We start from the raw sequence: 10896 nt of genomic DNA, 5'->3' as shown, positions 1-10896 counted from the left end.
TACAAGGGGTGCATTGTTTTTACTCAGTCCTCTGACTCACAGACCTGCATTGCCAGGAGAAACAGTAAAAAAAATTGTGTAGCACTGCAAAGCAAGAAGCAAAGCTCGCATACACACTGAGCAAATAAATATGGCTGCCACTGTGCATGCAAATTATATCATTACAAATTATACATAGAAATACGTTTCTTTAAAAGAATAGCACACACTGATCAAGTTATTGACATCGTTTATGTATATAATTGTTTCTGTATTACATATGCAGTATATCTAATTTTCTAAAGAAAACACATAAAGAAATAAACACTTGACTATACGTTCCCTTTAGGATCAAGCACTTGTTCTCAGATGTCCTTCAAGGGGCTGAAAAATATGACAGCGTTCAGCCTTATGACAGCGCACTTGCTATCACAGAAGACCGTCACTGTGCATGGTGTGGACATGGAAGCTTGGAAACCCATTGATATAGATTTTCCTGTTATGCTAGCCTTCCTCTGTTGGTTTGCAGCTATTGTGGAATAAGATGTAAGCACCTATCTTAGACATGTTTTATTATCTAAGATACAAAGGAGTAGACTGGATCTAACATCACTCTGCTTTCAGGGTGAGCTGTCCTTGGCGAGCCTTGCATACAATGGAGACTTTCTATGGGGCTGATTTGAGTGACTAGTGTTCAGATTTGTGTGCAAGCTGAATGGAATGAGAGACAGCCACAGGCCTATTCATACATCTTCCTGTAGAGGGCGCTATCCCCTTCACTTTAACCAGAGAACACCAATTATATGTACAATGCAGCCTGATTAACCCAAATTCAGAGGACACTGAAGGAGTATACAGGGTGAATAAGAATGAAGATAAATGGCAGTGGAGAGAGTAAGAATTCCGGAAAGGCGCAAAAAAATTATTAACTGTAAGGGCTCATTCACACGGAGGCGTTGTACTAATCACACATTACTGTGTGTTTGTTGCACAATATCACACAATGAACCTGGTGTGCAGTACTGCACATTGCGTAGTGGTTAGCACTTCTGCAGCACTGGGGGTCCCTGGTTCAAATCCTGGTCAGGACACTATCTGTAAGGAGTTTGCATGTTCTCCCTGTGCTTGTGTGGTGGTACTCCGGTTTTCTCCCACACTCCAAAGTCATGCTGGTAGGTTCATTGGCTCCTGTCTAAATCGACCCTGTATGTGTTTATAGGGACCTTAGATTGTAAGCTGCTTACACTGTCGGCGCTATATAAATACCTGTAATAAATAAATAGGTGCGTTGCCATCCATTTGAATGGCACCCCAATGCACCTCCCAGCAGCTGTGCATTACAGTGCAGTGCAATACACGGTACCCCAGTATTATGTGTGGGGGGGAAAAGTGCATGTGCTACTTTTTCTTACTGGACTGCAATGCACAGTATTGTGTTTCTGCACATTATGCTGCACTGCGATGCGCAGCTGCTGGGAGGTGCATTGGGTACCTTTCAAATTAATTGCAGCACAACGCACCTAGTGCATAGTGTCGCATGCTAGGTGCATTGTGAGATATCATGTGCTAAACACTCGTGTGAATGGGCCCTAGAGGGTGGTCATTTGGCAGGACTGCATTAAGTGTCAATATTCAAAGGCTTAAGAACACCATCCAAAAATAACAAGATCCTGTAACAGTGCTAAGGCCTGAAAATGGGATATTAGACCCAAGCACTGTCACAGGGAAGGGGGTCACATTCTCCTCCATAACCTGGAAGTATACAGGATGATATTCTCCTCCATCCACAGTATTGTCGATGGCTGTGGAGGAGGAAGCAGTGGTGAGTATATGGGGTGGGGAAGGGGTGGGGGGCTTTCCAGAGACACTCTCACCTGCCTGAATGGTAAGGTACAATGAGCTTTAAGTATTCACTGAGTTTCTTCCTTCCTTCCTTCCTTCCTTTCTTTCTCTTCCTTCCCTTCTTTCTCTTCCTGCCCTCCTTTCTCTTCCTTACTTCCCTTCTTTCTCTTCCTTCCTTTCTCTTCCTTCCCTTCTTTCTCTTCCTTCCCTTTCTTCCTTCTCTTCTTTTTCTTCCTTCCTCGTCCTTACTTCCCTGCTTTCTCTTCCTTCCTCCCTTCCTTTCTCTTCCTTCTTTATTTCCCTTCTTTCTCTTCCTTTCTCTTCTTTACTTCCTTTCTTCCTTTCTCTTCCTTCCTTTTTCTTATTCTGGACTTGTTCGTGTGCCAAAAACCAGCCCCTTGTTAGCCTAATTATTTCACCTTTTTAAAAACGCACCACAAATGCCTTATGCGTGTTTAGGAATGTGCTTTTTGAATGCGATGGTGTGAACAGGCGCTGATAGAATTACATTAAAGCCTGTCATAGATTAGGTATTGAGATACGGGGTTGGGTGAGGGTCAGCAGTAGTGATGTGTGGGGGTTTGCACAAATCTGTTGAAAGGTAGCTTTGTATTTACAGACACATTCCACTTTTTAGAAAAATGTAACTGGTTGCTAAGAAGCAGGTGGGAAGATGTGTAAGGGCCATACACATCTCCACGCCCAGCTATTAGCAACCAGTGACGTCCCTGGTTACCCGGAGCTAGGTGGGACGCCGGCCAAAGCATCCCAGGTTGCTAAAAGGCTGGTGGGAAGATGTTTAAGGGTCATATACATCCAGCGGTGTATTTAAGTTTCATGCTGCCCTAGGCAAGACGAAACTCGGCACCCCCCCTGCACAGCCACAGACCAGTCCTGACCCCCTCCATCAGCCTGCAGAGCCACAGATCTCCCCCTGCACCCAGACCCCCATCCCGATCCTGCACAGCAATATGTTTTTACTGACCCGTTTTCTGCACTGACCTGACTGGCTTCCTCCGCCCACGCCTCCTCCTTCTATGCGCCTCCTCCTCCTGGCGAGCCGCCCCAGCAAAGCTACGGGGACTGGACCCGCCTACTCCTTCTCCTGCTTGCCGCCTCCGTGAGTTCATGAGGCAGCTGATGCTGCTCTATTTCGTGCAGCCCGGCTCCCCTTGCTGTTTTGGGGGTGGCATTTTTGCCACCCCCCTAAAATCTGCCGCTCGAGGCAAACGCCTTGTTTGCCTCGCGGCAGATACGCCCCTGTATACATCTCCCCGCCCAGCTCTTAGCAATCTGGGACACTGTGGTCGGAAAAGGGGCAATTATCGCAAGTCGGCCAGGTGTTTTTTTTTTACTACCGCTGATTGAACCTTGCGATAATCGGGGCAGGATGGGGCCGTCGTACGAAAATCGGACGACGGTTCAAACATCGGATGAAAAGTTTCGTCCGATAATCGTAAGGTGTATGGGCACCTTAACAGATGCCACCTCAGGCAACCAGGTCAATCTGCCTCATTACAGGGACATCCCTGGCTTTATTAAAATTGGTCATTTGGCTGCAAAATTGATGTAGTTAAAAATGGATTTTGTTCAATCTAGTGAGCAGGATCAACATGGGGCCCGAAAATGGTATGAAAAGGGGACTATATGACATTGAGGAGACACATTGGGAGCCTTTTATTGATGCCCAGCTGGCAGTCCTCTGCTCCCAGCCTGCACACGGCTCCTCCATTGTGTGTCATGGAGTCCGGGCTGCGGGCACAGCTCTGCGCGTCCACGCGGCGGGAGCGCGCATGTGCTGAGATGGGGGATCGGGAGGAGGAAGGTGAAGAGCGGATGGATCCCGTGTCCTCTCCACCGGGCCTGGGAGCCGCCTGAGCAGCGGAGGGGGCCGGGTGAGTGCAGCACGGAGAGAGCAGGGAGGGGGGCCACAATGCCCGAGCCTGATGCAGGCCTCCATCCCGGTTTAACCCTTTGCCAGCTGCAGACTTGGGCATCCTGGGGTGGGCATGGTGGTGGTGCTGGGGGCTCCAGAAATGCAGCACATATTATTGTTTGTGTCTGAGCACCGCCATTCATCTTCCTATAGAAGACCAGCACAGGCCAGGAATGCTCCTAGACATAGCATGACCCATTGTTTACATGCCTTGCAGCAGTCCTAAGTTTCCAGGGACAGTCCCTCATTTCCTATAAGAAATCCCAGGGACTGCAGATCTTAAAGAGACCCTGTCACTAGGATAAAAAAAAAAGAAAATTGCAATAGTTATTCTGTATAAGATGGTGCAGGTACGGCGGGCGACAAATTCAATCTGCACTGTTTTGCAGAGCCACGGGCATCACTGTTATATGACACTCCGGTATTGCCGGGTTATGTGTCATTATGGCAATGGCGAGAACTCCATAATGACATAGTGGGAGGAACTACAAAGACCAGCGGGGGAGCATGCCAGCCAGCACGCTAGGAAGGGTCAGACAGTGGCACTGGAGGGTGAGGATTGGAGCAGCCGCCCACCGAACAAGAAGCTATTATTTATCATCGCTTACAGCGTGCTTTTTATCTTAGCGACAGGGTCTCTTTAATGTGCCCCTAACCTAGCGATGGGCAAACTCCGGCTGTTGTGGAACTACAAATCCCAAGAGGCATTGCAAGATTCTTACAGCCACAGACGTGACTCCCAGAGACAGATGCATCATTGGATTTGTAGTTTCACCCCAGCTGGAGTTTGCCCACCCCTGTCCTAAGGGCTCATTCGGACAGGCGATAAGGCCACTGAGTTCAGGTGCGGCTGTGCAACACATCTGCAAAACGCTAGACTATGGCTGCATACAAAGTGGATGATTAGCTGTGTCCAGTCTGTATGTGGCAAGAACTGCCAGCCAGGACGCAAACCATCTGCGTTCAGGCCAGTCAGAGGCACTCCTCACATTGGACTGCTTGTATGAGTGGCCACATGTTCATGGTGGCGGCACCAGCCATTGATTTGTACAGGGTACAGCCAGGATGCAAACCATCTGCGTTCAGGCCAGTCAGAGGCACTCCTCACATTGGACTGCTTGTATGAGTGGCCACATGTTCATGGTGGCGGCACCAGCCATTGATTTGTACAGGGTACAGCCAGGATGCAAACCATCTGCGTTCAGGCCAGTCAGAGGCACTCCTCACATTGGACTGCTTGTATGAGTGGCCACATGTTCATGGTGGCGGCACCAGCCATTGATTTGTACAGGGTAGAAATCTGGACACGCATGGCTGTTCACACAGAAGTTGTGCATGGGGCTGGTTTCTTCCGCAGGCAGGAATCACAGATTGTTCCCAGCGGTCGCCAATAGGAATCAGGAGCTTATGTTGGGTCTGTGCGCTTGCTAACTCCTACATATTCACTTGGTGCCTGGAGCAGTCTGGCAGGTTCCCTGATTATGTGCTACTAGAGTGAAAATATTGGATTCTGGTAACTGTATGAGTTAGCATTCAGTATATGAATTCCTATGTTTGTTTCACATGCCTTTTTTATTTGTAGTTTTTTTCTAGCGGGCCAAGCTGTCCTGCGAAAGTGATAGTCACGGGTTGGGGCAAACCATATAACACTACTGGGGATGTGTACGATTTTATTTTAGTGGGTTGAACCATTCCCCCTTCAAAAAACCCAAAACTGTAACTGCTTAAAAAGTATTAGCTCAGCTTGGGCTTTGATTTGTTTGTCACTTGCTTGAAGTCCATTTAAAGCTCCATCCATCCAAAGCTGGCCATGCACTGTTAAGCTGGCCATACACCTTACAACCTTCGCACGACTTTCGTTGTGCGATAGTTGTAAGCTCATTAAAATTTTGTACGATCTGCCCATCTTGGACAGGCAGATCGTACTTGCGATCATCGCAAGCCCTCCTCGCTGAGGGGAGGGCTTGCAATGATTGCAGTGCTGAGCGGGCAGTGTGCGCTTGCGCACACCGGCCCGAGCGGCATTCGTCTCCCGAGCACGCCACTAACCCGCCGAAAATCGTAGGAAGACGTAGTAAGACTACAGTCATGCGACCTTACAGTAGAAGAGGGAAGGGATCACCCGCGATTATCGTACAATAATCGGCAGGTGTATGGGAAGCTTTGGAATGTTGGCTGATTCCTGTAAATCAGCTAGAATTCTAAAGCTGCCCATACACCTTACAATTATCTGCAGATTTTCTGTGGTCAGATGGAAAAAGTGCAACAGATTGGCCCAGGTGGAGATTACTCCATCCACACAGTTAAGTGTAGATGGAGGAATCTGTTGCACCTTTTCCATCTGACCGCAGAAAATCTGCAGATAATTGTAAGGTGTATGGCCAGCTTTATGGTGGGTTGCTCTGCCAGCACCACCCGGCATTATACACTTCAATTTAAAAAAAAGTCAATTTTGACCCCTGATATTTCCCAAAGCCCCATGACAGTAAAATACATAAATAAAATAATTTGAAACATTTAAAAAGGTTGGAGAAAAGTCACTTTCGGTTTTGCTTCCGGCTTGACAATTTTTTAACATTTCGGTGTAAAAATGTAATTTTGGTGTGTCCCTAATTCATAGAGTTCAGATCCGCCAAAAGGAAGAGCAGCTGTCAGTTTAAGTGCTGCTGTATGGAGCAGGGAGGTGTGGTTTACAGAGGAGGCGGTCTGTGCCGCCATTGTGTATGGGGGCGCATGCAGTGTCTCCACTTCAGTCCTGGCTGGAAGTGCGCATGTCAGTGTGGCTACACTGATGCCCCAAGGGGGACCCTGCAAGGCAGCGTAGCCACCCCATCAGCGGAAGTGCTCTCTCCATGTTTTTCTAGCTCTCCTGTTGTGTAAAAGAAACAAGAAGCAATCCAGCCACCAAATGTGTTATACAGCTACACTCAGTTTGATAGTTTATGGGTTTAGTAACGCTTTAAGTGATGCTTGTATAAGAGCGTGGATGCGGGTGGGTCTGGCAGCGACGAGCGTGAGGTGATGAGGAGGTGCAGTGCACAGCGTGTGTGGAGCCGTGAACAGGGCCAACTGATCGGAAGCCGATTAATCGATTATTGAAAAAGTTGACAACTTTTTCAATAATCGATTATGTCGATTAGTTGTTGCAGCCCTACATGAAAGGGTACGTTGTTTACAGATACGTGTGGAACTGTTTGATGTGTAAAGTTTAATGTTTGTTTTTATTTAAACTGCAGTAGGAAACACACTTATCCCAAAACAAATCTGCAGTCTTGCAGGGTGCTGAGCCAAGTTTTGGATTATGTAATAACAAAAGAGCTGAATTGGAAAAACAAAAGGGAAAACAATTGTTTGTGTCGCTTCTGTCAACCAGTGAGATACGTTCTTAAAATTTTTTACCCTTTCCGAGAAAATATTCTCCTGGAATACACTGTTACTTTTATTCCTCCAGTGTGTGTCAGCTATGGTATGGCACCCTAGCAGCAGTCCATGGTATAGCACCCTAGCAGCAGTCCATGGTATAGCACCATAGCAGCAGTCCATGGTATAGCACCATAGCAGCAGTCCATGGTATAGCACCATAGCAGCAGTCCATGGTATAGCACCATAGCAGCAGTCCATGGTATGGCACCATAGCAGCAGTCCATGGTATGGCACCATAGCAGCAGTCCATGGTATGGCACCATAGCAGCAGTCCATGGTATAGCACCATAGCAGCAGTCCATGGTATGGCACCCTAGCAGCAGTATATGGTATAGCACCATAGCAGCAGTCCATGGTATGGCACCATAGCAGCAGTATATGGTATGGCACCCTAGCAGCATTCCATGGTATGGCACCCTAGCAGCATTCAATGGTATGGCACCCTAGCAGCATTCCATGGTATGGCACCCTAGCAGCATTCCATGGTATGGCACCCTAGCAGCATTCCATGGTATGGCACCCTAGCAGCATTCCATGGTATGGCACCATAACAGCAGTCCATGGTATGGCACCCTAGCAGCAGTATATGGTATGGCACCATAGCAGCAGTCCTTTGTATGGCACCCTAGCAGCATTCCATGGTATGGCACCCTAGCAGCAGTCCATGGTATGGCACCCTAGCAGCATTCCATGGTATGGCACCCTAGCAGCAGTCCATGGTATGGCACCCTAGCAGCAGTCCATGGTATGGCACCCTAGCTGCAGCTAGTAAAGATGCCGCTAATATTGCCGGGATCCACCCCATTATCTGATTGACAGCTAGCTCTGCCTCTCTAGAGCCAGAGCCAGCTGTGCCCGCCTCCTCCCCCGTCTGTCCCTCCAAGGAGTGCTGGAGGAATAGAGAGAGAATTTCTGTGGGGAGCGGTGAATGACTGTCGCCGCTCTCTGCATGGAGAAGCCATGAGCTGATTGATCAGCAGCTTGTAATCGTTCAGTTCTTGATCTATAGAGCCGGTATATGACACCTGCAGTGTCACACAGCTGCTCAAACTATTGGAAAGAGTACATTTTACTCTCCCAGTACGTCTCCTTTAAAGTAGAAAAGGTGTGTTTTTTGTTTTGGATAGAGTAAGGGAGGGTTATAACCCCTGTGAGCTTTTTTTGCCATCTGTGTCCCATTCGGGAGATTTTCCTTCACTTCCTGTCCGATAGGCACAACAGGAAGTGAGAGGTAATCTCTCCAAAGACAGGGAAATCCCTGGTGGTTATCAGGGTCACCAGAACTAGTGTCCCCATTGGAAGATTTTCCATCTATTCCTGCTCTGATGACAACCCGAAATTTGGGATTTTCTTTCAGTGATAACGATCACCAGGACAAACAGAGAGGATGAATCTCCCTAATAAGACACAGACAGCAATAAAACCTGACTGGGTTCTAATCCCTCTCCACTCTATGCAAAACTAAAATAATAATTAACAAAAGTTTTGGCTTCAGTTGCATTTTTACTTTCAGAGATTTATTTCTGATTGGCTGCAGTACAGGATATCATTATGTTTGACTTTGATACCAGACTGGATTTTAGTCTCTTGGGTACTGGGGGTAAGTAATGACTATAAAAATATGCAATTTTTTGGAATTTAAAGGCGAACTTTACCCACCAATTTAATGTCTTCCAAAACAGTATGCCAACAGTCAAGGTTGCCATTATGCTTATTTTAGCTCTCAACCGAACTTCCAAGCCCTCAAATGGCTGCTGTCATAGCTGATCACATGTGCAGCACCATGACAACTGCAATCCAAATAGAGGCTAAGGCTGGGCACACACCTTACAATCATCGCAAGACTTGTGAATGGTTGTAAGGTACTTAAAAAAACGTACGATCTGCCTATCTTGCATAGGCAGATCGTACTTGCGATGATCGCAAGCCACGCCCCCTGAGGGGCGGGCTTCCGATGACCGCAATGCCGTACGGCTGTTATCATACGGACATGCCACAAACCCGCCGAACATCGTACGAAGCTCGGCGGGTTTTTGAACATGTCCATAAGTTTAAAGTCGTGCGACCTTACAGTAGTAGAGGTCGCACGGCTTCCACACACCTTACGATTATCGTACGATCGCGGGATTTCCCGCGATTATCGTACGATTATCGTAAGGTGTGTGGGGACCTTTTGATGGCCCCTTCCTTGGCTGTAAAGGATAAAAGGGAGTAGTTTTGCTTTAAGTGACGCTCTATCATATTACCCTTTCCTCCTCCTATGTCAGCTACAAAAAAAAGTTATATAGGGAGGGGAGTGGCATGGGAGCTGGGCCAGCACAAATAGTAATTAGACACTTCCAGAAGAGAAGGGGCAGTCCACTCTTTGGAGGAGCAATGGAGGCACGTTTGGACAGCAGCATTGTCACCCTGTGGGGAGGGTTGTGTTAGTCAAGTTCATCTAAATCTGCTAGTCCAACTAACAGATTAAAGGAGAACTATGGGGAAAAACACTGACCCCATAGTTCTCCTTTAAAGAAGAACTGCAGGAATATTGAAAACAAAACGTTCTCTTGCAGTGTGGTTACACCCGCACACACACAAAAAAAAACCCCTCTAATGCTGCCACCACATTTGATGCTGGCCGTTCATTATGAGTGCCATTTCACACCACAAAGAATGCGTTTCAGAGCGTTCTGCCTCTGGGACGCAAACCGGATGGCTCCCTGCGTTTTTTTGCAGATCGCACTGGACCAGAGCACAGACACTAATGTGCCACGCGTTCGAATGCTGGCGATCGCACTGCAGGCGGAGGACGTGGCTGCGGTGCCATTGACTTCAACGCACCGCCACGCCCCTGAACGCAGGGAGCTGGCCGGTTTGTGTTCCAGAGGCCGAACGCTTTGAAACGCATTCCTCATGTGAAGCGGCCCTGAGAAAAACCACAATGGGTACTGCTGTCGGCACCCTTTCGGCCCGCATCACTTGATCAGCTGATTGGCGAAGCCGGTTGGAAAATCTTTGCACGAACAGAGCCAGCAGCCACTGAGCAGATATTATGACAGCGGCCGCCAACAAAATGCAATGAAGACAGCGGGAGATTCCTCAATCGACGCTCGTAAGCATTGATGGAGAAATCTGTGATGTTTTCATTGTTCAGCCCGCGGGTCGAACGAAGAAACAGTAATTAGACGTTTCCAGAAGAGAAGGGGCAGTCCACTCTATGGGGGAGCAATGAAGCCACCCTTGGACAACAGCATTGTCACCCTGTGGGGAGGGTTGTGTTAGTGGGCAGCCTAAGGATGGGTAAGCTGCAATATATTACATTTTTGCTTACGGGTTTCGATACACTTTAGGGACAGCGAATGACCTGTGGCGTTTCCCGTTATCGTATTTCTTTATCCTTTTAGACCTTTCTGTATTTACTAGTGTTAAGTTTACTTGTATGCTGTGACTCACAGGCCAACCACCTGAATAACTGGTGTACTGTGTCACTGTTAGAGGTTGCTAGGTGTTCAGTTTACAATTACTAAGGGAGCACAGTGCCGCACAAAAGTTTCTGACACCCGAAGCCAAAAGTAGCCCATGCGATAAAAGAAGGAAAGTTTTATTCAAAAGCGTTCTAGATATAGATTCGGGGGAACAAATGTACAAGGTATGACTTTTAACTTTTTATCTGCCTGTTGTAGGAAAACTGAATTGTGTAGGAGCCAGTTATTATCTTTTGTGATGCCTTT

At 47.5% G+C, this 10896-nt stretch overlaps 1 protein-coding gene across 2 annotated transcripts in view; it reads left to right on the top strand.

Annotated features, from left to right (window-relative positions):
* Window positions 1–3526: 3526 nt before the first annotated feature.
* Window positions 3527–10896, top strand: part of PCNX4 (pecanex homolog 4 (Drosophila)) — a 44840-nt gene continuing 37470 nt past the window's right edge. For both annotated transcript variants that reach the window (XM_018562580.1, XM_018562572.1), the window contains exon 1: window positions 3527–3716. The gene's annotated coding sequence lies outside the window, so the exon portion shown is untranslated. The remainder of the gene's footprint in view (window positions 3717–10896) is intronic.

Source organism: Nanorana parkeri, unplaced genomic scaffold (assembly GCF_000935625.1).
Source record: "Nanorana parkeri isolate BGI_ZX_2015 unplaced genomic scaffold, ASM93562v1 scaffold20, whole genome shotgun sequence".
Lineage (NCBI taxonomy): Eukaryota > Metazoa > Chordata > Amphibia > Anura > Dicroglossidae > Nanorana > Nanorana parkeri.
The sequence above is the reverse complement of the archived record's forward strand: the minus strand, read 5'-3'. Positions and strand labels throughout refer to the sequence as shown.